General features: G+C 34.8%; 2 non-coding genes across 2 annotated transcripts; one reads left to right on the top strand and one right to left on the bottom strand.

Annotated features, from left to right (window-relative positions):
• Window positions 1-1,526: 1,526 nt before the first annotated feature.
• LOC121214158 (small nucleolar RNA R71) lies at window positions 1,527-1,633 on the bottom strand. The gene has a single exon (XR_005909744.1). It is a non-coding gene; the product is annotated as a small nucleolar RNA R71 (small nucleolar RNA).
• An 8,332-nt stretch (window positions 1,634-9,965) lies between these two features.
• On the top strand, window positions 9,966-10,068 carry LOC121214308 (small nucleolar RNA R71). Its single transcript, XR_005909892.1, has one exon. It is a non-coding gene; the product is annotated as a small nucleolar RNA R71 (small nucleolar RNA).
• The last annotated feature ends 8,447 nt before the right edge of the window (window positions 10,069-18,515 follow it).

The raw sequence follows: 18,515 nt of genomic DNA, 5'->3' as shown, positions 1-18,515 counted from the left end.
GATGCAATTGGTAAGTTTAAGTTTTTTTATATGAGCTTACTAAGCATTAGTTTCATATATAGTTGTTTTCTTTGCTTTGTAGATCATCAGAAAGCTCGGACGGTTGAAATCTTTGTTGGAGCACGATCACACTATCCATCGATCCACTTGGTAGCTTTTGAATATATTGAAATGGTTATAAGTGGAATGTATAGGGTTGTGTGTTATTTTGGTATGATTTGAATGTAATAAGGTTTTAAGTGTTGTTTTGGTTATGTCTTTTGATGAAGACTTGTAAGTGATGTATATTCATATGAAATGATAGTAGTTATGCATACTCTCATGTAAGTAGAAAGAATAAGGTTGTTTGATATGTTTGTGAAATGGTCATTTGGTATGCATAAGGTATGCTAAGTGATGGAAATTATATTGTTGAATAGGTTCAACGTTGATTGTAATTGTGGTACCTATTGCTGGTACATTGGTTACAACATATATAATGGCTGATTTGGTTGATTTTAAGCAAGCTTGTAATGAGTTTGGGTCTTATGAATGCTTGTGGAAATGATGTCTATTGATGTGTAAGTTTTGGTTGACTTTAGCTTGTTTAAAGGGTTAATTTGGAAGCACACAGCTTGGGACACGAGTTGTCACACGTACGTCTGCCACACACAGTCACCCCACATGGCCGTGTGTGCTTTGTTAGTTTTGGTGCAGGTTTCACACGGTCTGAGACACGGGCTGAGACACAGTCGTATGTCTCAAGTCAGTAGGTTACATTGGCTAGCACATGGCCTGCAAAATGGTCATGTCAGCCAAGCTAGTCAATTGCACGGTCTATGACATAGGTTGGGACACGGCAATGTGTCCCTACTTCGAATGCTCACATGGTCCGAGTTGTGTCACATGGCCTAGCCAACGGCTGTGTGACCCTTATTTCCAAATTTTTAACTTTTTCCTAAATTTCACATTTTGATTCATTTTTTATCCCTGATTACTTTCAAACTAATTTAGGGCTTTGTAAACCTGAATTAAGGCTCATGTGAATATTTATTCTATGAATTGATATATATTTATAAATTAATTGAATATTTGTTTTGAATTAAGATAAATTGTTCTGTTTGATTCTGTAACATTCTGATCCTTAATTCGGCAACAGAAACGGGATATGGGTGTTACAATATTCAAGGAGGAGAATTTGCTTATAATGCTCACAATTCGATCATGGTTGTCGATGACAGAAACTGTTTCATTCGATAATATGTCATTCCTCTTTTTAACAAGCTCAATATGAGTTATGTCAGACCCAAAATTAAGGCATTGCAATTCGAACTAAAGCCAGTTATGTTCCAAATGTTGCAAAATATGGGTCAATTTAGTAGGATGCCTACTGAAGATCCACATCTTCACCCTTGCTTGTTCATGGAAGTAAGTGACTCATTCAAATTAGTCGGGGTGACCAAGGATGCCATAAGACTGAGATTATTTTCATACTCCTCAAGAGATAGAGCACGAGCATGAAATAGTTCCCTCCATCTCTGACTACAAAGTTCCTAAATAAAATCACTTCACTTCAGCATCTTGACAAAGAATCTTTATAAGAGGCATGGGAGCGGGTCAAGGATTTATTACAGAAGTGCCCTCATTATGGCATTCCTTATTGCATTCAAATGTAGACTTTCTATAGTGGTCTCAACATTCACTCTAGAACGACAGTGGATGCTTCGAAAAATGGAGCCTTCCTTTCTAAGTCTTACAATGAGGCTTACGAGATTATTGAAAGAATTTCCAATAATAACTATCAATGTTCAACTAACTGAGCAGCCTTAGGAAGACGAGTAGAAGGAGTACATGAAGTTGATACCCTCACTTCGCTTGCAACTTAGGCATCTTCTATATCCTCAATGCTTAAAAATTTTACTACTAACGGTCTTAATAATGTTGTAGCCCAGCCACACAGTCAATTTGAAAATGTTTCTTATGTATACTGTGGAGATGGACACTCATTTGAAAATTGCCCATCAAACCCAGCGTCCTTTTATTATATGGGAAATCATAATCAAAATAGTAGTCGGCTAGGATCACAGTCCAACTTCTATAACCCTTTATGGCAAAACCATCCAAATTTCTCATGGAGTAACCAAAGAGTCATTCCTAACAACATTTACATGCAAACTAGACCGAATCAACCACCAGGGTTCACTTAGCAAGTTCATAAACCATCGTAAGTTGAATCTTCCAATAGTTTGGAGAGCTATTTGAAAGCATACATGGTGAAGAATGATTGATGGTCACTAAACTAACTATGATTACGACAAAGGCAAGCACCTATTGAACAATAGTATAGTTATGGTGGGCAGGGAATATCGTATCCACGAGGACTAAAAGTACTAGTACTTACCATTTTTCTACTATTTAGCTGATAAATTAGGATGATTGTTTTTAATCTAATTTACTAATCTAATTTAACTAAGAATGCAATAGAAAATGAAATAGGAAATAATCGAAGATAACAAAAGAGAAAGACAATACCCAGGAAAGAATCCACCTAGACTTCACTTATTATTCTGAATCTTAATTAAAAGATTTATTCACTTGTGTTTTGATCCGTAGAAAACCCTAAATTATGTTAATATCTCTTTCGAGAGTAAGAAAAACTGACTCTAAGTTGATTAATTGAAATCTCTTTCTAATTAAAACCCCTATCGTCACATTAACTCGATCTATGGATTCCCCTATTAGATTTGACTCTAATTCGATAGATTTATGTCGTCCTATTTCTAATTTTGCATGTAACTCCACTCAATTATGTTAGATCTACTCTTAAACAGGGAGTTTTGCCCCACTGAAATAAGCACATTAAACATGAATTAATATCGCAAAAATATTAAAACACAAAATAAGCATACATAATTGAGAACAAAAATCAAGTATTTATCATGTAAATCAGAAATCAAATAATAAGATTCATCATAGGTTTCATCTTCCCTAGGTATCTAGGGAATTTAGTTCATAAAACTAAATAAAAACATCTCAAAGTCAAAAAAAGCCACAAGATATAAAGAAATTCAATAAAACTTCAAAAGAAGTTAAAAGGAAATCTTCAATCTTGAAGGAGATACACTTATGAGTTGGCTCCGATGGTGTTCTTCGAGTGATTTCTTCAATCTTCTTTATGTGTTCCCTTAGATCTTCTTCTAATTGATATTTATAGACTTTAGAATGCTCATAAAGCCTAAAAATTGGGTTTTTTCGCGTATTTGGGAAACAGTGTGCGATATCGACATGAGCTGGCACAAAGGCATAGGGCCAACCCGTGTGGAAATGCCCAGGTCGTATGGATCCTAGAAATAGCTGTATTCGTCTGATTTTGGCTCCTTTTTTGCTCCTTTCGCTCCCAAATGCTCTTCTAAGTATAGAAACATGAATTTAAAGGATTAAGAGCATCAAATTCACTAATTTACATCATTAATCATCCAAAAATGCATTAAGAATGAGATTAAAATATGTTACTTTTATAGCTTATCAAATATCCCCACACTTAAGCGTTTGCTTGTCCTTAAGCAAAATCCTCAACTCACAATTAAAATTAATCTTTCTCAACTCGTAATTCTCATCAATGATGTTTCGTCATAATTCACAAGTAATCATACATTGATAATTCAACTAAAAGAGCACAAAAGATTCAAACAATCCAAGTCGAACATTTTTAACGCATGAAAACATAGGTGTTTCCCCTTATCTAATTAATTACCTTTAATTCAAAATCGACAAGAATCAACATCCTCACTAAAGATTCACTTAAATCACTCAAAGTATTTAAGGTTCAAGAATAAGCACTCAATAGTCAAACATGAAAGTCATTACCATAGGCTTGCATGAAAATCAAATCTCCACCACTATAAAATAAGATGATACACAAATCAAAAGGTGTTTAAGAGGTTGTAATGGGGCTTAGGTTAAAGGTGTGGAGAAAGGCTGAAAAAGATGGTTAAAATCGAGATTGAATTGATAAATTACCAAACTAGAAAAATAAACAAATGTTGAATTAAAAACAATTAAATCAATCGAAAATTGTTCAAAAATAACATGAGCTTCTTCTTAAAATATGAATTTAACTGTTCAAGCTCAATTATCATAGAACTAAATTATATTCAATATATATGTATTTTTTATACTTTTTTTTACAATAAGAAATAATTCAACAAATTAAACAAAAGGCTTAATTAGGCAATTAACCAAATCAAATCTCGATAAAAAAGGAATCAATAAAATAGGAAAAATTCTCAACGGACAAAAAATGAGTTATGGGTTAACATTAATGGGTAAATCAAGAAACGGTGTGTTAGGCTCAAAGGGGTTCACTAAGGGTTAATTATGTAGGTAGGCTTTTTATGGGATAAGTGGGTTAAAACCTAAGTGCCTTTATCATCTCAGTATATCAAACCAAAAGTGTGGTTTTGACATGCATAACCGAAGCAAGTTCTAGAATAACAAATCAAATTGACACATTCATAACCAATAATAAAATGAGCAAGAAAAATGTATGATCTAAAGGCTCAAAATCTTACAAAAAATTATGGTTTTTATGTCAAACTTGTAATTTTAAAACTTCAAGGTAATACCTCAATTCAGGGAAACAACCTAAAATTTTTAATTGAGAAAATAAACTTATCATGCTTGATTCTCTCATGTCTTAAAGTTTAAAACAACCGATGCACAAATATCTATGAATTTAATTCAAAACACATCAATAAAAATCACAAATCGATAAAAATTCATTCTAACAAAAGTATGAGAAAATTACTTAAGCACAAGACATAATTCAAGGATTTTCTGATAATTATATAAATAACCTCCCGACACTTAAGATGTATATTGTCTTCAATGTACGAACATATATAATCACAGTATAAACAGAATATCATAAGAGAGGGAGAAAACTAAAACTGGCCTGAATGTTGGATGAAATCCCCAGAATAGTGAAAAGCTGAATTGTAGTTATATCTAAATATAGCTCATGATTCCGAGCAAACTAATAAGAAAATAAACACAAATAGTGAAGAAGATTAAGTGATTAAAACTTGATTAGAAAAAACCATAAAAATAAAAATATAGTTCAAAAGATAAACACGAAATAAGTCTAAGAAAATAACAATAAACATAAAAATAAAAATAAAATAAAATAAAATAAAACAAATAGACTTAATGGTCCTCATCATCAGAAGCGTCGGTGTCATGAGTCATCAGTGCTGAGGAAAAGATATGGAGATGCTGATAGATCTGCTGCAATATTGTGTCAGTATTGTCGAATCTCTGAAAGCAGTGTTGCTCGAAGCGAGTGAACTACTCGGAGAGGTCTGCCAAAGTAGCCGCAGAAGAAACAGGATGGTGACTCGAAGGTGGAGGATGGGTGGGTCCTCGTGATGGAAAGGGACACTATCAGTGAAGTCCTCGGATTCATTCTGAGAGTTGGAATGAACTAATCGGTACTGAGGAGGATATACTCCACGAAGCCACTTGATCATTCTCATATGGTTCATGCTCGATATCCCCTGTGGAGACATCTGGCCGGCGAGTGTAAGCGTAGAGGACTGCTCTGGTGTGTCGAGGAGACTGAGGTGTCGAGCTAGTCTAGTCACCTAAGGGCATAAACAAATAGGACCCTTCTTGTTGCGGTCTATCTGATGGTGGAAACCGAGGGCGATGGAGTAAGCTAAATTAAAAATATGCCCAGTGGTCATACTCCATAAAAAATAGGCATCGGTAGTACTGACGACTCCGGTGCTCTCTCTCCTACTAGTCAAAGTATAAGCTAAAAGGGCATGAGTATACCGTAAAGCCAGAGGGAGAAAAGTCAGCTTCGTGCGACTCGCGTCATAAGGTGTCATACTCGCCTTAAGATCAGTCCAAAAACTAGATAGTGAGTAGTGGATGTGCCGATGTAGGTGGAAGAAGTTCTCGGCACTCATAAACTCCTCAGTGTATAGTCCTAAAGCAGTGTCGAACTCAAGGAGACTCATATGGCGCACCAAGCCACCAAGTCTGAAAGTGATGGTACCCAACTCATCATGAGTCATCATCACCTGCTGGAGAGTGAATGTATACTAGAACTCTAAATTCAACTCCATGTATGTGGGGTCGATGATAGAGAAGAACTAGTCCCACGGGGCTATGGCAAGAAAAGCGCGAACAAGATCAGCTAACTAGATCTGTTCTAAAGTGACCCAATCAATACATCGGCCTAAGTCGAGTGGTCGCACTCGAAGTAGTTGAAATAAGTCCTCCTGGGGACCCACTGAAAATCAGACATAAGGGTGGTGGGCCTCGGCGGAGGTGCTCGAGGAGGAGGTCACGCCAGGTGTCTTCCACTTTTTCGAAGCAGGGATGGCGACCTTGGACTTGCTACGAGTGTTGGCCATGGTGTGGTTGAATTAAAATAATTCACTATCAGAAAATAAAATAAAATATGCATCACTAAACGAATAAAGAAGTTGAGAAACAGTCGTGTAAATTAAAATACGACACTAAGAATCATCCTAAGATGCGCAGCAACATTCAAACAGCTGAAAATAGAGAATTGACTCCGAAAAAACTATTTATTAAAATAAATTATGCAAAAATAATAATGAATAAAAAGACGAAATGAAATGGAAACCTAAAACGACAATAAACTAATGAAATTCCAGTAATAAGAAAAATAAAATCACATACTATTGAGAAGAATAGAAAGCTGAAATACCGAATTCAGATACTAAGAAAAATAATAATATTAAGAGAATAAGCGAGCAAATAATTTAATATAATAAACCAAGGAAGAACAATAACTATCATAATAATCTAAAACAGTAACTAAAAGAATAAGTAACAAATGATTTAATAAAAATTAAAAGAAAAATAGTAAACAAGTATAACAAGAAAAGAAAAATAAAATGACTAATAACAATAATAAATAATAATAAATAAAGAAAAATAATATAACTAATAATAATAGACAGGAAATAAATAAATAAAATAAAATAGGCAAACAGTGGTGGGGGTGCCAGAGTAAACGGCGATAAGCCGACGAGGGTGAGGCGGTCGATAGGCGTGCGGTGGATGGAGTGAGGGAGAAATGGAAGAAGAGAAAAAGAAAGAAAAAAACGGGTCGGGTTCAGTGAGGGAAAGAGAAGGCTGTGGGAGGAAAGGTCGGTTGGGGCTAGCTCGTGCATGGTTCGAATGGAGGAGGAAAGGGAAAAAAAGGAGAAGGGCGAGGGTGGAGACGGTGGAACAAATGACGACGGTGGCCGGAGGGGAGTGGAGTTGGGTCAAGGGAAGTCGGCGGCTAGGGTTGAAGAGGGGAGGAAGAAGACAAACTTAGAAAAAATAAGTTAGGGTTTGCTTTAAAAAGGGTGACACGGTTGTGTTTAGGCCCGCGTCCCTGTGAGGTGTTTTCAGCACGTGTGCATTTTAAAAATACAACCCCAGTATTTACACAACTGTGTCGCACGGCCGTGTGCAACCTCCTTCGCTTCTCCTATGCCCATGTAACAGCCCACGCACCCGTGTGGCTCGGTCGTGTGCCTTGACCATGTAACTCTCTCACTTGATTTTAAAATGAAAAAAATTAGCTCCAGGTTTCACACGGCCTAGGACACGCCCGTGTGTCCAGACCGTGTGGTCCCTATGGCCGTGTCACACGCCCGTGTGGAATATTTTTGGCCATGTAACAGTCGAATTTAGAAAAATTAAGTCCCAGGATCCACGCAGACAAGGACACGCCCGTGTGTCCAAGCCGTGTGGGTCATATGGCCATATCACCAGGTTGTGCAACTCATTGTCGAACCCCTTTTTACGGGTGTGTCCCAGGCCGTATGGGTTTAAATTTTTTTTAATTTTTAGAATTAATTAATTTTAAAAATATCATGAAATAAATTTAAGAAAATTAGCAGTGTTAACACTCAAGTTGCCTCCCGAGAAATGCTTGTTTAAAGTCTAAGCTCGACTTACCTCGCATTCACGCGGTCGAAACTCCTCTTTCTCATTATCAATTTTATTATCAACATAAAGTTTAAGTCAAGTGCTATTTACCATGTGCCAAATTCAGAATGAGTTACCTCTATTATACCATATGGAAAGACATTTAGTACCGTAAAGGGATTTGATCCGTTTGCATTAATCTTGAAGTGGCAATCCGAGGATTCGTTTTATCTAGCGGTACCTTGTCTCCAACCTTAAATTTATTTGTTCCATCCACATGCTCATCATGGCGTTGTTTTTGCTTTGCATCGTGTATTCTCAGTTTCTCCTTGACATGTGTCCTTCATTCGTCTAGTTCATCGATCTTTAACATTCGTTCTTCATGAGGCGTTCTGTTTTTATCGCATGGACTAGAATGTGGCTCCATTACATTTTTTCGAGGGGTTTCCTGCAAAGAAGTTTGAGCCACAAGGTTACTCATATTAACAGAACTCGTATAATTATCTCGATCACTAGATGTCGTAACAGAATCATGAGCTTGGAGTGTAATCGTGTCATCACCTATATGAAGTATTAATTCACCTGTACCAACATCAATAGTAGTTTTGGAAGTTGCTAAAAAGGGTCATCCTAAAATGAAAGGTATGTCACTATCCTTATCCATGTCTAAAACAACAAAATCAACTGAAAATATGAATTTATCAATTTTCACAAGTACGTCTTCAATAATACCCTTAGGAAATCTAATAGTTCTATCTGCTAATCAAATAATCATCCTAGTTTGTTTGGGTTTCCCAAGACCTAATTGTTTAAAAATTTTATAGGGCATGACATTATTACTAGCCCCTAAATCAGCCAAAGCATTATTAATATTTAAAATACCAATTAAACAAGGATTAGTAAAACTCCCTGGATCTTTCAATTTGTTGGGTAGTTTATTTTGCAAAATGGCTGAGCACACTGCATTTAGCTCCACAGGTGACAAATCATCTAACTTCCGTTTGGTCGTCAAAAGCTCCTTTAAAAATTTAACGGAATTGGGCATCTACAAAAGAGTTTCAATAAATAGTAAGTTAATATGTAACTTTTTTAGTAGTTTAAGAAATTTACCAAATTATTCGTTTGTGTGGTCTTTCTTCGTCGCCTTAGGATATGACACTCAAGGTTTATAATCTTTACTAACCGGTTTTTGTTCATTCTGGCTTACCTCGACCTTACCGTTACTTGCCACAACTTCTTGCCTTAGTTCTGATTTAGATTCAACTAACCCTTCTTCATCACGAACAGTAATTGCATGAAGCTATTCTTCTAGGTTAGTTTCGGTGTTGCTAAGTAAGCTACATTGTGGTCGTTTTGAAATCAAATTTGCAAGTTGACTGATTTGGTTCTCGAGCCTTTAAGTCAACACTTGTTGATTTGTAAGCGCTGTTTCGGTGTTTTTGAAGTGGATTTCTGACACCGAGATAATATTCGTCAACATCTCCTTAAGGTTTGGCTTCTTCTCTTACTGGTAAAGTTGTTGTTGGAAGCCTGGAGGGGGTTGTGCTCTTTGATTTCCTTGACCACCCTAAGAGAAATTGGAATGGTTCCTCCAACCTACATTATACGTGTTACTGTAAGGATTATTCTGAGGCCTAGAATTATTACCCATATAGTTGATTTCTTCGTTCTCTATGCTAGAACTATAGGGTAAGTATTCTGGGTTATTCATTCCTCCTCCATTCGTATCGCACTGCATCACCAGATTTACCTACGCAGAACCATATAAACCATAAATTTTTTTATTTAAAAGTTCTACCTAATTCGATGACATGGTGACCGCATCTAAGTGAAAAACATCGGCTGCTTTCATCGGCTTTGTCCTCATGACTTGCCACTGATAATTATTCAGTGCCATCTCCTCTTTAAACTCATAAGTCACTTCAAGTGTTTTATTGTTCAGAGTACCACTGACTGCTGCATCGATTAACTGTCTAGTTGATGGATTCAAACCGTTGTAGAAGGTATGAACCTGTAGCCATAAAGGTAACCCATGGTAAGGGCACCGTCTCAGTAAGTCCTTATACCTCTCCCATGTATCATATAGGGTCTCTAAGTCAATCTGAATGAAGAGATATCATTCCTCAACTTAGCTGTCTTAGTCGATGGGAAGTACTTCAGTAGGAATTTCTCGGTCATTTGATCCCATGTAATGATAGAACCTCGTGGTAAAGAATTCAACCACTGCTTAGCTTTGTTCCTCAACGAGAAGGGAAACAACCGTAGGCGAATGGCGTCATCAGAAACCCTATTTATCTTGAAAGTATCACAGACTTCCATAAAATTAGCCAAATGAGTATTTGGATCTTCGTCTTTCAAACCATCGAACTAAACATATTTTTGTACCATCTGAATAGTGTTCGAAGTTAGTTCAAAATTATCCGTAGCAATAGTGGGTCTCACAATACTCGATTCAACCCCAGTTATGGCGGGCTTGGCATAATCGTACATAGTACGAGGAGCAGGATTTGGATTTGCAGGATTCACAGCAACAGCAGGAGGTAGCTAATTATTCTGATTATCACCCATTTCCGCAGTAATAATAATGTCTTTTTGCTCGTCTACTATGCTTTTTCGACTCTGCCTTGCTTCTCTACGATTTCTGTGAGCTGTACTTTCAATCTCACTGTCAAATAATAATGGTCCAGACGGGTTTCTTCTAGTCATAAACTAAGGGAACCTACCATAAGCAAATAAAATAAAAATTAGCAAACAAAAATTAAACTAAAAATAAAAATATAATAAAAAGAAAATTGCCTAAATTAATAAAAATCAAGTGTTCCTAATATTTTAGTCCCCGGCAAGCCAAAAACTTGATGGTCACTAAACTAACTATAATTACGACAAAGGCAAGTGCACCTATCGAACAATAGTATAGCTATGGTGAGTAGGGAATATCGTATCCATGAGGACTAAAAGTACTAGTAATTACTAGTTTTCTATTATTTAACCGATAAATTGAGATGGTTGTTTTTAATCTAAATTTACTAATCTAATTTAACTAAGAACGCAATAGAAAATGAAATAGGAAATAATCGAAGATAACCAAAGAGAAAGACAATACCTAGGAAAGAATCCACCTAGACTTCACTTATTATTCTGAATTTGAATTAAACGATTTATTCACTTGTGTCTTTATCCATAGAAATCCCTAAATTATGTTAATATCACTTTTGAGAGTAAGAACAACTGACTCTAGGTTGATGAATTGAAATCTCTTTCTAATTAAAACCCCTATCATCACATTAACTCAATCTATGGATTCTCCTATTAGATTTGACTCTAATTTGGTAGATTTATGTCATCCTATTTCTAGGATTGCATGCAACTCCACTCAATTATTCTAGATCTACGTTTAAACAGGGACTTTTGCTCCACTGAAATAAGCACATTAAACATGAATTAATATCCCAAAAATATTAAAACACGAAATAAGCATACATAATTGAGAACAAGAATCAAGTATTTATCATGTAAATCAGAAATCAAATAATAAGATTCATCATAGTTTTCATCTTCCCTAGGTATCTAGGGAATTTGGTTTAAAAATCTAAATGAAAACATCTCAAAGTCTGAAAAACCATAAGACATAAAGAAATTCAATAAAACTTCGAAAGAAGTTAAAAGGAAATCTTCAATCCTGACAGAGATCCGCTTCTGAGTTGGCTCCGATGGTGTTCTTCAAGTGATTTCTTCAATGTTCTCTGTGTGCTCCCTTATATCTTCTTCTAATTGATATGTATAGACTTTAGAATGCTCAAAAAAACCTAAAAATTGGGTTTTTCCGCGTATTTGGGAAACAGGGCATGATATCGACACGGGTTGGCACATGGGCATGTGGCCAACTCGTGTGGCTCACACGGGCTTGTGGCCAGCCCGTGTGGAAATGCCCAGGTCGTATGGATCTCAAAAATAGCTTTATTCATCCAATTTTGGCTCATTTTTCGCTCCTTTCGCTCCCAAATGCTCTCCTCAGTATAGAAACATGAATTTAAAGGATTAGGAGCATCAAATTCACTGATTTACATTATTAATAATCCAAAAATACATTAAGAATGAGGTTAAAATATGTTACTTTTACTGCTTATCAATGATGCACTTATCAAAGGTCAAGCAGCAACGTTGAGGAATTTGGAGAATTAAGTGGGTCAACTAGCCTTTAAGCTCCCGAATAGACCGCAAGGTGTTTTGCCTAGCAATACTAAAAATCCAAGAGTTTCAAGCAAAGAATATAACAATGTTGTCACTTTACGGAGTAGGAAGACGTTAAAGCCTAAGGTAGTTGAGGAAGTTCAAACGAGAGTTGAAACTTCTGCTCCTCAAAAGCCAAATCCTGAAAAATCTTTTAAGGTATGATCTGTTAAAATGTATTCTACTAGCGGATTCGTCAAGTGATGATGAGGACAAGGGACGTTTGGCTTTGTTAGAAGCTAATTCGAAGGGATTAATTCATGAAGATCCACTCAAATCATTAGAGTTATCATCTCGAGAGTACACACAACCAAAAGCATTGATTGAAGAGTCATTGAATTGGAACTGAAGATTTTGCCTTCATTTGAAATATGATTATTTGGGTCTCTCTTCAAATTTTTCGGTCATTATTTCGGTTGGGTGCACCCAAAATCAAGAAGAAAAGTCACTTGTGGTTTTGGAAAGGCACAAGAAGGGTATCAGATGGATTGTTTTAGACATTCGAGTCATAGGTTGGAAGATTTACATTTTATATGTTAGCTTAGTTATGGTATGTTTGTATTTTTCTTTAGTCTTATATAGTCTTTTCCATGAAAATATACTTTCCTTAGAAATAGACATGCATGAAGGTTTAAGTCTTTATAATTGTCTTAGTAACTTTCTTGAGGCGAATCCTAGGCAGCATAGGAATCTAAATATGATTTAGGCACATTTTCTTTGGATCGTTTGAGCTTTTCAAGCCTACCATATGAATTTAACCATTGAAACCTTAGTTTGAGCCATATAGCCTATTTTATTGTTACTTACCTACATAATAAGCTACCATATTGTCATCTTTTTAAAATTTTACTCTAGCTTTCACCAATATTAGCTATACTTGTCTTGGTGAGTAAAATTCGGGGGAGAATTCAGATTCGGTGGAGAATTCAGAAAGATGTACAGATTGAAGAAAAAAGAGAAATCTCTACTTGAGTGTTGAGATGTATTGTTGAGTATAAGTTTCAAATTAAGTTTGGGGTGTTAAAACCCATTAGTAGGAATATTATAACCTAAAAAGATCCAAGATAAAGTTAGAGTTAAGATGAATTAGCCTAAAAATCACTTCTCTTTATCCCTACCTAGAGCCTAGCCCCATTACAACCTTATAAAAGACCTACTTATTTTGATAATTATGTCGACCATATTAGTGGAGAGAAATTACTAAGTGCAACATATGAAGACCAATAATTAAACCTTAGGATTGTTTTGTCTAATTAGATAAGGAAAATTTGTTCAATGGTGAATTTTATATATGACTTTGGAATGCATGCAAACTATGACCAATGATAGCATTTTCTTTTACTTAAAAAAATATTTTGAAATAATATTTGCTTGTGAGCGCTTTATTAGTACGAAGAGATTATGAGCATAAATTTGTTGCTGCATGATTATTTGAAAAAATTATTCTTTGTCAATATTGTGGAAGATTGCGCTAATTTTTTCTTTGCATGAAACATTACTCAGGATTAGCAATGGATTAAGTTTGGGGGTGTGATACGTCTAAAATATATAGGTTTTTCAATCACCTTTTTAATTATAATCTATGCAAATTTCGAGTATATGGACAGCTAATTGAGTCATTTTTTTCATATTTAGACATTGGGCATAATGTTAGTGAAGTGTGTAATTTTATGAAATTTAGTATTAATTCTACATAATTTTACTATTTTATGCTATATTAATTTTTACTCAATTTGCTACAGTTGGACCACTAAATTAATTCATGTGGAAGTTAATAAAAACACACATGCATGTGGCGCAAAAGAAAAACCCACTTCATGTGTACGACTAGAGGATGAATTGGGCTAAAAAATATTGCCTTGACCCAGCTTAAAGATGGTTGCTAAAGAGAATTAAGTTGCTTCTTAATTGGGTCACCAAAATTGCCCAACAAAGGGAAAAGAAGCCTAAATTTGGAAAGCCATCAAGAGCAAACAAAATTAGCTTTGGGATAATTAAATTGAAGGCCCTCGCACTTGTGAAAAAATCAGCCCCCAACATGAGCCTTGATTGTCGTCCAACCCATGCCATGAATCAAGGGAGAATCAGTCATCTAATCAAATAACCACCAACCTCCCATCCCAATTTCATGTTCGGCCGAGCAAGGGAGCAATCCAAGGGATCCCTAAGCTATTTTTAGAAAAATCTCATGCCACTCCTCTACTATAAATACCACCCTTCATCTCCCATTTTTATCATCGCACACATCCCTCAACTCTCATCTTTGTTTTCCTCTCTTCCATACAAAAGCACTCTATTTTCCCTCTTCCCTTTACCTAGCATTTCCCTTGAGAAAAACTCTCTTGGCTTTTAAAATTTCTAACCTAGCCTAAACTTTATGGCTAGATTGAGAAAGCTACATTAGCCACCGAAATGGCTAAGTTAACTTACATTACTTTTCAAGACCTTAAATGAACTCATTTTAGAGAAAAATCATAGTTGTACTTTGAGTTAGTTTAAAAACATTCATTTATTAGGTCATTTATACTTTAGATTCATCTTATTATTGACAATTTTTTTTAGAAAACTCATTTGTTCGTCACTTTACTTTGTTAAAACTTGATGGTCACTAATGTAGCAGAAAAAAAAACCATTATTCATTTTACTTTGGAAATCTAGTTGCCTTATCGATTTGTTTTTTTTTCAAAAACAATTCCTTTGAAATGCGGCGGATATTAGGGAACAATGTCACAGTTTACTTAAGCCAGCTATCATGCATTTTTTAGTTATTATGCTTGAGTAATCCATGCATGGAAAAATCCCCAAATGAAAAGTAACCAAGACACAAACTAGAAATAATTAAAAATTACAAACCAAAACCAATAGAGACTTAATAATAATTATTAAAAATAGTCCGAGATCCAAGGTGATTCTCTATATGACAGGTCTGGTCCTAGTTTCGAGGTTTACCTAAAAAGTTAAACATTATGGGGGAGTAAGCTTATGAAAGCTCAGTGTGAGTCGAACAGTTATTTAAATAGACATAGATATCAAATACAATGAAAAATATTAACATTAATAGAAGAACACAAAACCATCATTGGAATTTATATCATTTACATAGTCATTATCAAATTGATGTCAAACGATGTATGAGCATGGCGTGATGCAAATGGAACAAAGAAAAATTTCCTACCCAAACTATCCACTGCACACCATAAATTCCTCAGAACCTGTCTGCCAAACTCCAACGAATGCAAGCAGATCTCGATGTGGTAAAACCACCAAATGAACATAATTGCAGAAAATTTTCCATTTAACAAATAAATGTGATAAAATCACCAATCTCCACAATACTCCCGGTGTAGTGCACTGAATACGAATAATGGCAGACTTAATATGCCGTTGAATCTCCATGGAACTCCTCTGTCAACCACAATAACAATCTCACCCCCAACACACATGCAAGATGTCATACAACCTTATACATAGTCATGAATTCAATACTTTCACATTTCTTTGGCATGATCAACACGCCCTCATATTTTTAAATAATTTTAGTAAATAGATCATTTATCAAACTTTCAATTCACCATTAAGATGGTGTCGTTCAACATATTACAATCTCATATAACTTACAATTCTTTTCCAAGTACATGTATAAAAATCTTTCGAATATTTCATAGCAAATCATTCATACAAATATATCATGCATACCTCATTCTCATTCAGAATCATGTTATACATGCCATCAACATACACCATATCAACTAATCATCCACAACAATATCAATCACACAATTATTCAGTCATTCTCACATTTTTGCTAACATGTCAAATAATTAGGGCTCAAAACATACTTGGTTCGGCCACTTACAATTTAATTACTTATCCATTTAGCCAAGCCCAACCAGAAATCTTAGTCATCAACTATATCATTTAAAAATAACATCAAAACATTAAAGTTAACAAGATAGGACCAACACCTTAATTACACTCTATTGCAGCACACTAGCGAATCTTGTTGTTTCTCTAATAAACTTTAAAACGAACCTAAATTAAAAATATCATCATTTAACTAAATTAATATACCACTTAAATAGCCCCCAATCACCCTCTTATGGGTTCAACCCAACCATTACAATTATAACAATTTTTCAAATCCAAACTAGTTAGGTTTCTTACATTGGTTTGATGCGAATCGTGTGCGTGAACGTCTATCGCTTCATTGTTGATATAGGGCGTTTAAGTTGGCACCTAACACACATAAATACTGAAAAATCAGAAGCTGATCCAAGATTAAAATATTTAATTGGATCTCTAAACATTTTACCCAACATTTCATCGAAAACTACACAATAGCCCATAATCAACCACACTTACGCTTCTCGAATTGTCAGATCTGAGTCGTTGATTGATCAAGATTGACTTTTCCTAAATTAAACATGATTAAAGGTTGATTAGGAAGGTTCCAAGAACCCAAGATATTTCTAGAAAAAGGCGGGAAATTTTAAACAAATAGAAGCCCCATTTTCTAGCCTTTAGGCATACAGATCACCGCCAACGGTGGCCAATTTGGGGCTGATTTGAAATCATGTTTAAATTTACTTGGAAGGCTGGAAAAATACCCATTAAATTTTTAAAAATCAACCCAATTCTAGATCTGGAAAATTGGGTGTTTTATTGAAATATCCATCAAGAAAAACAAAATAAAATGGCACTTACTCAAGCAAGAAGATAGGAGCGGCAATGGAGTTCTTTTAGGGGCATCAATGGAGGCTGATCTTGAATGCTAAAATTTAAAATTTTAGGCTAGAAATTTTATGATAAAATGACAGTAAGAAGAGGAAAATAATGGTGTAAGAACCCATTCCAAAAAGAAGAGAAATTGATGGTGAATCTTGCTAGCAACACATAAGGTAATAAAGAAAGAAAATTGAAGAGAAAAGAGGAGAGGAAGAGGGTGAACGACTAAGGTAGGGAAATTTGACTTAAAGGCTGAAAAATATAAGAAAAATTTGCATTTATACCTAGGGTTCAAGGCTTGGGTGGAAAAAAATAAAGAGAAGGAGAAATTTTAGCAAAAATTAAGCTATTTTGCAAGGGAAGAGAATCAAACTTGAGGCTTTAATCTAATTTCCATGCTTTCTCATTTTTTTAACCACTGGGTTTTCTCATCATTCTTGAAATAATTTTACAATATTTATTTTAAAAACAATGCGTGTCACATACTAGTGTCTAATACAAAATTTTCAAAATACTAAAAATGGTGTGATGGAAAGGATTTGAACTTGGGTTTCAAAGAACGTTTCACTAACACTTAACCAACAAACCAATACCTCATTTATTTCCTAAAAATACACTAATAATCTCAAAAATTAGTGCATGACCACTCTCTCTCGATTCACAAACCCAATTTTACTAACCCTCAATTTTTGGGATGAGACATGATTAGCTACCTTGAGAAGCAATTTGCGAAGGAGCAATCACAAGAATTGGAGGGAGCCACCACGATCAATCTTCGGAGAATTTTTGAAATCATCAAGAGTTCCTTCTTCCTTATTTTTTATTTTTGTTCTTAGTTATTCAAATATGTTTGCAAATTGTTTTATTGTTTTTTCATTAACAATGATAACTTAATTTAGGTTGGAATGATGTTAATAATTTGATAAAATTCATTTGATTCATGTTTATGATGTTCTGTGCCTCAGTTGTTCATATTTTCAATTAAAATCATTTAAGTATTTCATGCATTAAAATATGTTTGAATGCGTTAGAATTAGTTTATTAATCCTTACCATATGTCAATTAATGGGCATAATAATTGGAATGTGCCTGTTTAATTTAGATCCTGGTCCGATTAAATTAAAGGTTCGTAATAACTTAGGAGAACTCTATTACTTTGCATAATTTTAGGTTTGTGTGGTTAAATTGTTTCAAACCTAATCCGTCCCTATTACTTCACATGAATTCTAAGTAATTCTTAGTAAAATATGGACATAGAAATATACATGTTTTTCTAAGTATAAGATTTCGAAAGAACTTATATCAGATTCCAAGTTAATGAATGATCGAGTTGCCATGGAATTTTTCCAGAATATTGTTAAATATGATAAGAATGAATTGAGTCAATTGTTGTAATTATTCTAGCTTATTCATGTTATTGTTGTTAAAATTGTGAAATTGCTGCTAAACCATCACCTTGCACTTTATTTCATCTCATTTGCATTTAGGTTAATTTGCATCTAGTTAACTAATTATTAACATCTATCATCCCAAATTATTGTGTTTCTTTACCAACTTGTGAATAGTAATTTTACAATTATTGATTTAAATACAGTCTCTATGGAGACGATAACTCTTTTGCT

Source organism: Gossypium hirsutum, chromosome D01 (genome assembly GCF_007990345.1).
Source record: "Gossypium hirsutum isolate 1008001.06 chromosome D01, Gossypium_hirsutum_v2.1, whole genome shotgun sequence".
Lineage (NCBI taxonomy): Eukaryota > Viridiplantae > Streptophyta > Magnoliopsida > Malvales > Malvaceae > Gossypium > Gossypium hirsutum.
Note: the sequence above shows the minus strand (reverse complement) of the source record. Positions and strands in the feature narration are given on the sequence as shown.